The 13,024-nt window shown below is 40.4% G+C and overlaps 1 protein-coding gene across 1 annotated transcript in view; it reads right to left on the bottom strand.

Moving 5' to 3' along the window:
• LOC106589783 (KH domain-containing, RNA-binding, signal transduction-associated protein 2) overlaps nt 1-13,024 on the bottom strand; it is a 115,370-nt gene that overhangs the window by 78,828 nt on the left and 23,518 nt on the right. The window lies entirely within an intron of this gene.

Below are 13,024 nucleotides of genomic sequence, written 5' to 3'. Positions count from 1 at the left end.
ATGCTCAAACGGATATTCAATGTCTGCTGTTTTATTTTTACCCATATACCAATAGGTCCCCTTCTTTGTGAGGTTTTCGAAAACCTCCTTGGTCTTTGTGGTTGAATCTGATGTTAGAAATTCACTGCTCGACTGAGCGATGTTACAGATAATTGTGTGTGTGGAGTACAGAGATGAGGTAGTCATTCAAAAATCATGTTAAATACTATTACTGCACACAGAGTGAGTCTATGCAACTTATTATGTGACTTGTTAAGCACATTTATACTCATGAACTTATTCAGGCTTGCCATAACAAAGGGTTTGAACACTTTTTGAATCAAGACATTTCAGCTTTTCATCTTCAATTAATCAGTAAATATGTCTAAGAACATAATTCCACTTTGACATTATGGGGTATTGTTTGTAGGCCAGTGACACAAAATCTCAATTCAGCCTGTAACAAAACAAAATGCATAAAAAGTAAAAAGGTGTGAATAATTTCTGAAGGCACTGTATGTTACTGTATCCATCAGGGTGGAGTAAGCAGTCTAACATGAACAAAATAAGTAATGGGGAATGTTTGAACAATTCTTTCAACACGACACAGCTGATGAAACTATGGCTGCGTTTAGACAGGCTGCCCAATTCTGATATTTTTGTTCACTAAATGTTCTTTTTACCTATCAGATCAGTGAAAAGATCTTATGTGATTGTTCAAAAGACCAATTAGTGGAAAAAATATCAGAATTGGGCTGCATCTCTACATGCAGCCATTGTGATAGATGGCACCCCAGTTATCTTTGATGCCACCCCTACTGCCAAATATAACATATTCTAAAATCTCTCTCAAATTCCATCTGTGGTGGTGTCTTGCAGTATCATAATAATCTTTATCAATTCAAATAGTCCAGACGCTATATCACTCGTTCACTCGACCAATCAAGGCACAGATAACAGTATGGCAATTAGTTCATAAAATTTGATTCCCCATAATCAATTCAATTCAATGGGCTTTATTGGCATGGGAAACATATGTTTACATTGCCAAAGCAAGTGAAATAGATAATTATCTCCCACACAAATAATCTGATGACTGACTGTGACAAAGGAGATTCATTACCCTGAATTGAGATAACCACGATACAATAAAACAATTTGGGTAAAATACTGAGATATTCAAGAACTTCTCCAGTGATTGATAGATTTTCCCCCACGCCCCTTACACATTCTTAAATCTCCAACCGTAATATGAGTGTTTTCAATGAAACCCTATCTCTTGAAATTACTAGATAGTTGTTTGTGCGCCCCATTCGTTTCTCAGCCCCAGTTTCAGTCTAAGGGAAAGCTAATATCTCTGCTCTAAGGGAAGTCTTTCACCTTGACTTATATCTCTGCTCGAAGGCCTCTGAGGCCTTAGGAGTCTGTGTCAGCAGGGACCATCTCTTCCAGTGGTAGCCAGGAGAGTCTGGTAGTGGCATACCAAAAATTCTTAGAAATTCTTAGAATTCTTCTTGGGGATTCTTAGAAAAATAGACTGCTGCAAAAAACATTCAATAGTAGCCTTACACTAGCTGCTGCTAAAGAGGGATGTTAACAAAGAAGTCACATGTGATCTTCTAATGTGGTCGGTGAATGGGAGGCAGTAATTTGATATTGTGCTACTGTATAGTATTGAGTGGCTTTTCGCATTCCTCCTTTGGGCTTCTGTACAGATTACTTTAGAGTGAAGTAAGGACAGGCAGTTCATTCTGTATTATCTCATTCTGAGTGTAAATCCGCTGCAGGATTGGCCATTGGCCAAGATTATTGGAATTCTTATAATTCTCAAAAGGATTTCCTTTTCTACTGTAACTCGAGACAGTCTGGTATTTAGTGAACAATCAATGTCTTGCCTATCTGACCCCACCTTATTTTCCAGAGATTCCAATGTACAGGTGTCGGATCTTAATTTGTGCGCTCTTTTATTGCAGGAAATGCGTATGAGCTTTGTGATTTACATGAATTCACTGAAAACCCACACTAAAACACTGTTAAATGAACAGTATTGCACTTTTCATGTAGTCTACTTTTGGCAATGAAATAGCCTAATAACCGATCAAGCAACATTATGGACTAAATCTGTTGTTGCAGGATAATTCTTCTGTGACGATGTATGTCAAATTAAGATCCTACATCTGTACAGCTGCAGTATTATATGGCTTGGGAAGAGTATACATGCTTTAAGTTAAAGCTGTGTTTTTCACCTTTATGTAATATAATATGAATGAAAGGACAAAACTAAAGAGCTGACTTTTTTTTACTTTAATTAGTCAAGATGTCTCAGTGGAAACAGCTGTCCAGAAATACAGTACTGTGTGGGGGAGCTGATCAGTTTGGCACATCTCAGATGGGGTCCCAAACAGGAACAGCCTGCACTACTTTATGCAAATGCACAAATTAAAATCAACCTACTTTAATGAGGACATCAAAGGAAGTGGCCCCATGCAACTGGAGCTCTGTCTGAGTCCCCGACTGCAGAACCAGAGAGAGCCTGCTCCAGAGCCAGCTCTATTTTACACTTCCTGAGAGACAGGGCAGCTTGGCTCCCGCTCTCAGAGATTTGAGACACGTTTAAATACAGAGAGGAGTTCCTGAGCAAGCCAAAATGTACTTTCTCACAGATGGTCAACCCGAAGATGAGAAACACTGCATCTATACTAAGTCATGACTGTGTTACTGTAAGGTTTCACACCAAGCAAATCAACCCATGGTGTAAAAGGCCATTCATATGTTGTATACATTGACCAATTACATTCTAAGTAACTTCGAAAAGGCCCCTTAACCATCTACTGTATATGCATTATGTTTAAATAGATCACCAATAATGCTCTTTAATAACAGTATTTGCAGTCAAGCCTCTCCTTAAAGCGTTCCAAGGAATACTCAAGTACTATCACAAGGATGGAAGCAAGAAGGGACAATATTAACCAGCAGCTGTTGAGTGTGTCAAAAGTTGACACTTACGATGCAGCAAAAATACACTTTAGCGTGTGTATGCGTGCCTGCATGTGTGTGTGTTCTTGCATGCATGCATGTGTGTGTGTGTGTGTGTGTGTGTGTGTGTGTGTGTGTGTGTGTGTGTGTGTGTGTGTGTGTGTGTGTGTGTGTGTGTGTTTGATGGTCACTTGGCTGTCTCTGGGTCTCGCCCTCCCCCTCTTCACCTCAGCACCTGTCTGTCTCGCAGCACCAATTATTTAGAAGAGGGCATGACCCCAGCAGCAGCACTGAGCCAGGTCAGTCCTACAGTGTTACCTCTTCTCTGCAGGAGCCACCCTGTCAAGATAGTACACAGCTTTGCTAGTGAGCTGCACCAACTGTCAACTCCACAGATCTGATTGAATAGATTAATTTAGACTCTGCACGTTTTCAAGTTATTCAAAACCTAAGCCAAACATTTCAATATATTTCACCAGCAGCTTTAATTGTCAAGACTATCAACAGTCCCTCTTTTCCTCCAGCAAGTGTTTTATTACTGCATGATATTCCCATTCTTTAGACTGATAAATGTTTCCCCTATTAGAGAGGTGAACTGTGTGGTAATTGAATAGCTGGTCCAGTGATTTGGATAGCAGGACACCGTGTCTAATACAGATGAGCCAGATGCTAACACTACTACTATCTATCCCAGACAGGCCCAGAAAGTGTTACAATATTAAATGAGATACACTATGTGGTTTTGACATTATTAAGGCAATGGTTTTGGAATATCATTTTTGGCTCCAGTTAGTCAGTATAATTTAACATAAATCACCTGCGCCTAGTTTTTCAAAAGTTATCTTTACGGATTTTGCCTATCATACAGGATTAAATGCATAGAAATAGAATGACTAGAACAGGGGTGCCAAATCAAGTCAATGATTTGTCCGTACTATTGATGCTGTTTCCATCAGTGGAGGATCCTCAGAGGAGGAAGGGGAGGACCATCCTACTCAGTGAATTTCATTAAAAGAAAATTGGAAAACATTTAAAGTTATCCTTTTTAGATAAAACTATACTAAATGTAATCACATTTGACCAAATAATTGATTAAAACACACTATTTTGCAATGAAGGTCTACAGTAGCCTCAACAGCACTCTGTAGGGTAGTACCATGGTGTAGCTGGAGGACAGCTAACTTCCGTCTCCCTCTAAGGAACACTGACTTCAATACAAAACCTAGGACGCCCATGCTTCTCACCCCCTTCAATAGACTTAAAAATAAATAATGACAAGTTCTGGAGGACGTCCTCCAACCTATCAGAGCTCTTGCAGCATCAGCTACAGCTAGCTAGCACTGCAGTGCATAACATGGGGTGAGTAGTTGACTCAAAGAGAGAGGAAGACAACAGTTTTGAACAAAATAAAACAAAATAGAGAGAAAGAGAGATTTCGTAATGTTTTTCACTTTCAGTTTCACTTACATAGCTAGCAAATGCAGCTAGCTAGTTTAGCCTACTCAAACATCCTGCTCAAACAGAGGGATGCTATGCTAGCTAGCTGGCTATGACTATCCAACACAACACTGGAACTCTTCCAAGTCAAGGTAAGATTACGTTTTTATTAATTTATTGCCACCGTGGCCTACCTGTGTAAGTGCTAAACTGCTTAACTGCTTAACTGCTTACTGACTCTACACTGTAACGTTACTGCATGATTGTAGTGGGTTTACTAACGTGTTAGTTCTATTACCTATGTTGACTATGACGTTACTTTAGCCAATATGGTGACAACAATGTGGGCTGTGTGTAGCAGTATTGATATGATTTGGCTTGGAAAGTTTTTTTTGCCTGGTCACATACAGCTGATGTGGTGTACATTGAAGTCCACAAGCAAAGGGAAAAGGTATTTGTATTTGTATTTATTATGGATCCCCATTAGCTGCTACCAAGGCAGCAGCTACTCTTCCTGGGGTCCAGCAAAATTATGTCAGTTATACCATTTTTAAAACATTACAATACATTCACAGAGTTCACAACACACTGTGTGCCCTCAGGCCCCTACTCCACCATTACCACATATCGACAATACAAAATCCATTTGTACGTGTGTGTATAGTGCGTATGTTATTGTGTGTGTATGCATGTGTCTGTGCCTATGTTTGTGTTGCTTCACAGTCCCATAAGTCCCATAAGGTGTATTTTTATCAGTTTAAAAAAAATCTATTTTACTGCTTGCATCAGTTACTCGATGTGGAATAGAGTTCCATGTAGTCATTGCTCTGTAGTACTGTGTGCCTCCCATAGTCTGTTCTGGACTTGGGGACTGTGAAGAGACCCCATGTCTTGTGGGGTATGCATGGGTGTGTGGCAGTAGTTCAAACAGACAGCTCGGTGCATTCAAAATGTCAATACCTCTCACAAATACAAGTAGTGATGAAATCAATCTCTGCTCCACTTTGAGCCAGGAGAGATCAAATCAAATCAAATCAAAGTTTATTAGTCACGTGCGCCGAATACAAAGGGTGTAGACCTTACAGTGAAATGCTTTCTTACAGGCTCTAACCAATAGTGCAAAAAAGGTATTTGGTGAACAATAGGTAAGTAAAGAAATAAAAACAACAGTAGAAAGACAGTGAAAATCAGTAGCGAGGCTACATACAGACACCGGTTAGTCAGGCCGATTGAGGTAGTATGTACATGTAGATCTGGTTAAAGTGACTATGCATATATGATGAACAGAGAGTAGCAGTAGCGTAAAGAGAGGTTGGCGGGTGGTGGGTGGCGGGTGGCGGGGTACAATGCAGATAGCCTGGTTAGCCAATGTGCGGGAGCACTGGTTGGTCGGGCCAATTGAGGTAGTATGTGCATATGTATATGAATGTATAGTTAAAGTGACTGTGCATATATGATAAACAGAGAGTAGGAGTAGCGTAAAAGAGGGGTTGGGGGGGCACACAATGCAAATAGTCCGGGTAGCCATTGCTGCCCTGTTCTGAGCCCATTGCAATTTTCCTAAGTCCCTTTTTGTGGCACCTGACCACAAGACTGAACAGTAGTCCAGGTGTGACAAAACTAGGACCTGTAGGACCTGCCTCGTTGGAGAGGCTTCCATTAAAGAACACCCTCTGTATTCTGTTAGGCAGGTAACTCTCTATCCACAATATAGCAGGGGGTGTAAAGTCATAACACATATGTTTTTCCAGCAGCAGACTATGATTGATAATGTCAAAAGCCGCACTGAAGTCTAACAAAACAGCCACCCACAATCTTTTTATTATCAATTTATCTCAGCCAATCATCAGCAATTTGTGTAAGTGCTGTCCTTTCCTATAAGCGTGCTGAAAGTCTGTTGTCAATTTGTTTACTGTAAAATAGCATTGTATCTGGTCAAACGGCATTTTTTTCAAAAGTTTACTAAGGGTTGGTAACAGGCTGATTGGTCAGCTATTTGAGCCAGTAAAGGGGGCTTTACTATTCTTAGGTAGCGGAATGACTTTTGCTTCCCTCCAGGCCTGGGGCCACACACTTTCTAGAAGGCTTAAATTGAAAATATGGCAAATAGGAGTGGCAATATCGTCCGCTATTATCCTCATGAATTTTCCATCCGAGTTGTCAGACCCCGGTGGCTTGTCATTGTTAATAGACAACAATACTTTTTTCACCTCTTCCACACTGACTTTAATTCAAAATTACAATGCTTGTAAGACAAGGAGAGTGCATAGATGTGAGAAGGAATACAACGTGGCTGCTATGAAAGTAACTGTGATGACGCGTGATCAGGGGTGTATTTATTCTGCCGATTCTGTTGAGAAAAAAAAATTTAAACGGAGGGCAACGGAACATGAACATACCTGAATTTTTCCAATAGAAACTTTTGTTTGCAACTTTTGGACTAATGATAAAAATCAAATCAAATCAAAATTGACTTGTCACAAATTGACTTGTTTTTGCATCACTACCCCAAGTTTGACATGTGGGTCAAATATGACCCGTATGTATTTCCTATGGAATTCACTGCACTGCACTGGTCAAACTGACCTTTTTTTGCTACAACAATAAAATCAAAGTAATGAATAACATATTTATTAAATATCTTGTTTTTAATGTTCATTAATCACCGTTTTCATTTCTCCTTTTTAACTCATTGAGTAAAAGGAGTTTCATAAGGATGCTCATAAGAATGCTGCCAGATATACAACCAAAATGGTTTTACAGATGCTGGATGAGGAAGCCGTTGGTGCCTCTGAGGTATCAATTCAGATAGTCTGTGAGTGAAGTTGGAGTTGTGGAAGCACCTGGCAGTCCAGCTGTCCTAGATGATTCAACAAATGGGGAGGACTCCTCTGAGGAGGGGAGTGAGTAAAAAAGGGTCTTAGTGGAGTGACCCCCCTCCCCCCACCCACTAAAGGCAGGACTAGAAGCCATAACATTCTGGGTGGCGGGATACAATGCACATTCTGGCCGGGGTCAACAGTTGTGTCACCAAAAGTTGTCTGGGAGCTGTTCATTAGTGACAACATCATTGAGGAGGTCCTAAAGTGTACAAATTTAGAAGGACGGAGAATAGCGACAGCAAAAGGGACAGAGTGGAGAGAAGGCAACAAAGAGGAACTAAAGGCCTTCATTGGCTTAACCCTCCTCGCCGGCATGAATTAAAGGTGGGATGTCTCCATACGGGAGCTATTTTTGGATCCACTGCAAAATCCAATGTATTAGGCCACCATGTCGGTCGGGAGATATGAGGATATCCGTCACTGCCTAAGGCTTGATGACAAGAGGACCAGAGTGTTCAGAGAGGCAACGGATCACCTGGCAGCCTTCTGGTATATGTGCGACCTTTTCCTAGCAAACTGTAGAGGAAGGTTCATTCCCAGCGACTGGGTCACAGTGGATGAGCAGCTTTCATCCAGACGTGACGCTTGGCATTCCATCCAAAGAGATCAATCTTTCATCAGACCAGAGAATCTTGTTTCTCACGGTCTGAGAGTCATTTAGGTGCCTTTTGGCAAACTCCAAGCGGGCTGTCATGTGCCTTTTACTGAGGAGTGGCTTTCGTTTGGCCACTCTATCATAAAGGTCTGATTGTTAGAGTGCGGCAGAGATGGTTGTCCTTCTGGAAGATTCTCCCATCTCCACAGAGGAACTGAGGCAATGGAAAGATGTGGGCGTGATGAAAGAGAGCCATGCCACCACCACTCAGAGCAGCCAGGGCCAGAAGAGGAAGAGGTGCCAGCTCTGCCCAAACGCAAAGGATAGAAAAGTCAGCTGCTGGTGTTCTCAGTGCAAAACACCCATCTGCAAAGAGCACAGTCACATGCTTGTGGTTTGTAACAAATGCATGGAGTAAGACAGCATAAGTAAGCATCACACACATGCACACTTTGTTCCTTTTAGTTTTCATGTTTTGTAAATTCACAATTGTTTGAGCCAGTTTGGAGCCAGTTTGAGCCAGTTTGAGCCAGTTTGGATTTTTGGATCTTTGGATTTTCAAATTAATGTTTTGAAATATTATAAAACATGCTTAAACCTGTTGGGGCTAGGGGGCAGTATTTTCACGGCCGGATAAAAAACGTACCCGATTTAAACTGGTTACTACTCTTACCCAGAAACGAGAATATGCATATAATTAGTAGATTTGGATAGAAAACACTCTAAAGTTTCTAAAACTGTTTGAATGGTGTCTGTGAGTATAACAGAACTCATATGGCAGGCCAAAACCTGAGAAGATTCCATGCAGGAAGTGCCCTGTCTGACAATTTGTTGTCCTTCTAGGGCATCTCTATCAAAAATACAGCATCTCTGCTGTAACGTGACATTTTCTAAGGCTTCCATTGGCTCTCAGAAGGCGCCAGAAAGTGGAATGAGAGCTCTGCAGTCTCTGGGCGAAAAACAGCAGGAGTGTTTGTGAGTGGTCAGGCAGGGAACACTGACACTGGAGCGCGCATGCACGAGAGGACTCCATGTTTTTCTTTCTCTCTTTGAACGAATACAACATTGCCTGGTTGGAATATTATCATGATTTTACGAGAAAAATCGCATAAAAATTGATTTTAAACAGCGTTTTGACATGCTTCGAAGTACGGTAATGGAATATTTTGAATTTTTTTGTCACGAAATGCACCCGCGCGTCACCCTTCGGATACTGACCTCAACGCACGAACAAAACGGAGCTATTTCAATATAACTATGTATTATTTCGAACCAAAACAACATTTGTTGTTGAAGTAGAAGTCCTGGGAGTGCATTCTGACGAAGAATAGCAAAGGTAATCCAATTTTTCTTATAGTAAATCTGAGTTTGGTGAGGGCCAAACTTGGTGGGTGTCAAATTAGCTAGCCGTGATGGCCGGGCTATCTGCTCAGAATATTGCAAAATGTGCTTTCGCCAAAAAGCTATTTTAAAATCTGACACCGCGATTGCATAAAGGAGTTCTGTATCTATAATTCTTAAAATAATTGTTTTGTATTTTGTCAACGTTAATCGTGAGTAATTTAGTAAATTCACCGGAAGTTTGCGGTGGGTATGCTAGTTCTGAACATCACATGCTAATGTAAAAAGCTGTTTTTTTATATAAATATGAACTTGATTGAACAAAACATGCATGTATTGTATAACATAATGTCCTAGGAGTGTCATCTGATGAAGATCATCAAAGGTTAGTGCTGCATTTAGCTGTGGTTTTGGTTTTTGTGACATATATGCATGCTTTGAAAATGGCTGTGTGATTATTTTTGGCAGGGTAATCTCCTGACATAATCTAATGTTTTGCTTTCGCTGTAAAGCCTTTTTGAAATCGGACAGTGTGGTTAGATTAACGAGAGTCTTGTCTTTAAAATGGTGTAAAATAGTCATATTTTTGAGAAATTGAAGTTATAGCATTTATGAGGTATTTGTATTTCGCGCCACGCGATTCCACTGGCTGTTGACTAGGTGGGACGCAAACGTCCCACTGGCCCAGGGAGGTTAAGGTGATTTTATTTTGTTCTTCACACTAAAAGGTTGAATGTGAAACTTTGATTGTAAGATTTATTGTAAGATAATATTTTCAATAGCTGAATTTCATAATATGTTTTCCTTGAAATGTGTATCAAACTGTTGAATAGTGACTAAAAACTTTTAAACAATAGAATAATTATTGAAAGGTCCAAATCATCACGCAAAATAATTGTGTTCCACAAAATTGATAATATTTTAGACCCATATAAATAAAACACAGATATTACATTATCGGATCATTTTGACCCGGCATATGCATCCTAGGGTTAACCAACAATGTAGTTCAAGAAATAGAGTTAAGAAAATATTGTCTAAATAAACAAAATAAAAACATTAAATAAAAAGTTACACAATAAATTAACAATAACGAGGCTATATACAGGGGTTACCGGTACCGAGTCAATGTGCAGGGGTATAGGTTAGTCAAGGAAATCTGTACATTGAGGTAGGGGGTAGAACCTGTTAAGGAGCCTTTTGGACCTATATTTGGTGCTCCGGTACCGCTTGCCATCCAGTAGCAGAGAGAACAGTCAGTGACGGGTGACTGGAGTCTTTGACCATTTTTTAGGCCTTTCTCTGACACCGATTCCTATATAGGTCTTTGGTGGCAGTAAGCTTGGCTGCAGTGATTTATTGGGCCATACGCACTACCCTCTGTAACGTCTTACGGTCGGAAGCCGGCAGTTACCATACCAGGCGGTGATGCAACCGGTCAGGATGCTCTCGATGGTGCAGCTGTAGAACTTTTTGAGGATCTGGGGACCCATGCCAAGTCTTTTCAGTCTCCTGAGGGCGAATAGGTGTTGTCGTGCCCTCTTCACAAATGTCTTGGTGTGTTTGGACCATGATAGTTTGTTGGTGATGTGGACACCAGGGAACTTAGAACTCTTGACCCGTTGAACTACAGCCCCGTCGATGTGAATGGGGGCGTGTTCAGCCCTCCTTTTCCTGTAGTCTGCAATCAGCTCCTTTGTCTTTCTCACGTTGAGGGAGAGGTTGTTGTCCTGGCATCACACTGCCAGGTCTCTGACCTCCTCCTTATAGGCTGTCTCATCGTTGTCGGTGATCAGGCCTCACGTCCTAGATCAGCTAGATGCAGGAAAGAGTGTGTAAGGTGATATTGAATGTGTCACTGTCTGTCCATGTGTCACTGTCTGTCACCTCAAATGTTTCTCTTGACCTTGTACACCTATGTTGTAACCTTTATTTGGCAGGCTAGGTTGTAGCAACCTCATGATGGGTATAGGGAAAATGTGAGTATCATGAAGCCTAAACCTCTGACTGTTACATTGAACTGGGTGAATGAAATATGAATGACAGTCATCCAATATGCTGCAATAGAAATAGAAATAAGGCCATGCTCATGAAAACAAAAAATTGTCCTCCCTTATCTTAAACGGCACTGAACGCCACTGCTTTCTATGCATTTAACCTTATCCGATAGGCGAAATCTAGATAAATAACTTTTTAAAAACTGGGCCCAGGTGCATACACTTAGGGGAACAGATCTCTCAATGACTTGTGGTAATTAAAATGGGTTGATATACAATTTAGATTTTTTTTGTTATCATTTGATAAATACAACATGATAAAGGACAAGTTGTAATTTATTCCTCCTTAATCACCATTCAGACTTCGTTCAATTTAGGGGAAAGTCTTGCAAACATCAATCGACTTGCCTAGTTAAATAAAGGTTACATTTCAAATTCTCAGTACAGTTACCTTCAAGACATGCAACAGAATGATAACCCACAATGCAAACTCTCAATCTCATTTCAGTCGGTTAAGATCTTGGTTGACAGCAGCTACAGTAGTTCCCAGAAGTTGGTTGAATGAGGGCCCCTTAGTCACAGGTCACAGGTGGCAGACAAAGAAAAGTATGAAAGGAAAGGTGTTTGGTCTTAGTGTCCTTCAAAGATATGGTCAAAATGTTTCATAGCATCAATTATATTTCCAATCTGTGACCATTGAGCACCTCTTCCTTCATTCTATATTGGAAGAGTAGCATAAAAGCATGTATCAAGGGCAGTAAACTACTTAACTATAATACTTACTATTTTCAACTGTAAAAAATGTACTGCTTAGTATCTGTAGAGAGTGCATTGATGTAAGCGGATGCAAGCTGATGTAAGGGCTCCTGAGAGGCACAGTGGTCTAAGGCACTGCATCTCAGTTCTTGAGGTGTCACTATACACGCCCTGGTTCAAATCCGGCCTGTATTACAAACAGCTGTGATTGGGTGTCCCGTAGGCCGGCGCACAATTGGCCCAGTGTCGTCAGGGTTTGGCTGGTGTAGGCCATCATTGTAAATAAGAATTTGTTCTTAACTGACTTGCGTAGTTAAACAAAGGATAAATAAAAAAAAGCTAGAATATTGAAAATCAAGTCCGACATTAAAAAGTGAAAATTACAAACTTTAGAAGCCTTTTTAAAACTCAAATACACTACAAGTCAGCAACAAAAAAGTGATCGAATTAAGATCCTACATCTGTATGGCCTTATTTCAGCAAATTCCAGTGAGCTGATCTACAGATGAAAAATAGGGTGGGATTGTAATGTTTTAAACATCATGGCGCTATGTAACTACACTGATATCTCCTTGTCAGAGACTCAAAGTGACACATCAGAACAAAGAATTTATTTTAAAGTAGTTGGTTTATCCTTTGCCAAACAAAAACAAAACAAAAAAACAAAATCCCAATTTACTTCAGACTGCCATCACAATTTTCAGGGTTTGACTTTCCTTCTACTTTGTTTCCCAATTAACACTAAGGCTTGAGTGTTTCTGAAAGACCATAGCATAGACATTCTTCTACCCAATAAATGTACAGCTGAATGCACAATAAATGCATGTCAAGGGACTAAAACCATACCTCTAATCAGGGCATAAGCCCATAAGCGACATAAGCGGTCAAAAAACTTGCTTTAAAATTGCAACATTTTCCCACACCAAGCATGGCAAAATGTGTAGAATTGTAGGAAAGGTACTTTAAAACATGCATTTTCAGTCAAAAGGGGTCCACACATTTATTTTGCCTGCTTGGTGTGGGGGCCCCACAGCCAAATTTCGCTTAGGACTCCCAAAAGG

This window comes from Salmo salar, chromosome 28 (assembly GCF_965601325.2).
Source record: "Salmo salar chromosome 28, fSalSal1, whole genome shotgun sequence".
Classification (NCBI taxonomy): Eukaryota; Metazoa; Chordata; class Actinopteri; order Salmoniformes; family Salmonidae; genus Salmo; species Salmo salar.
The sequence above is the reverse complement of the archived record's forward strand: the minus strand, read 5'-3'. Positions and strand labels throughout refer to the sequence as shown.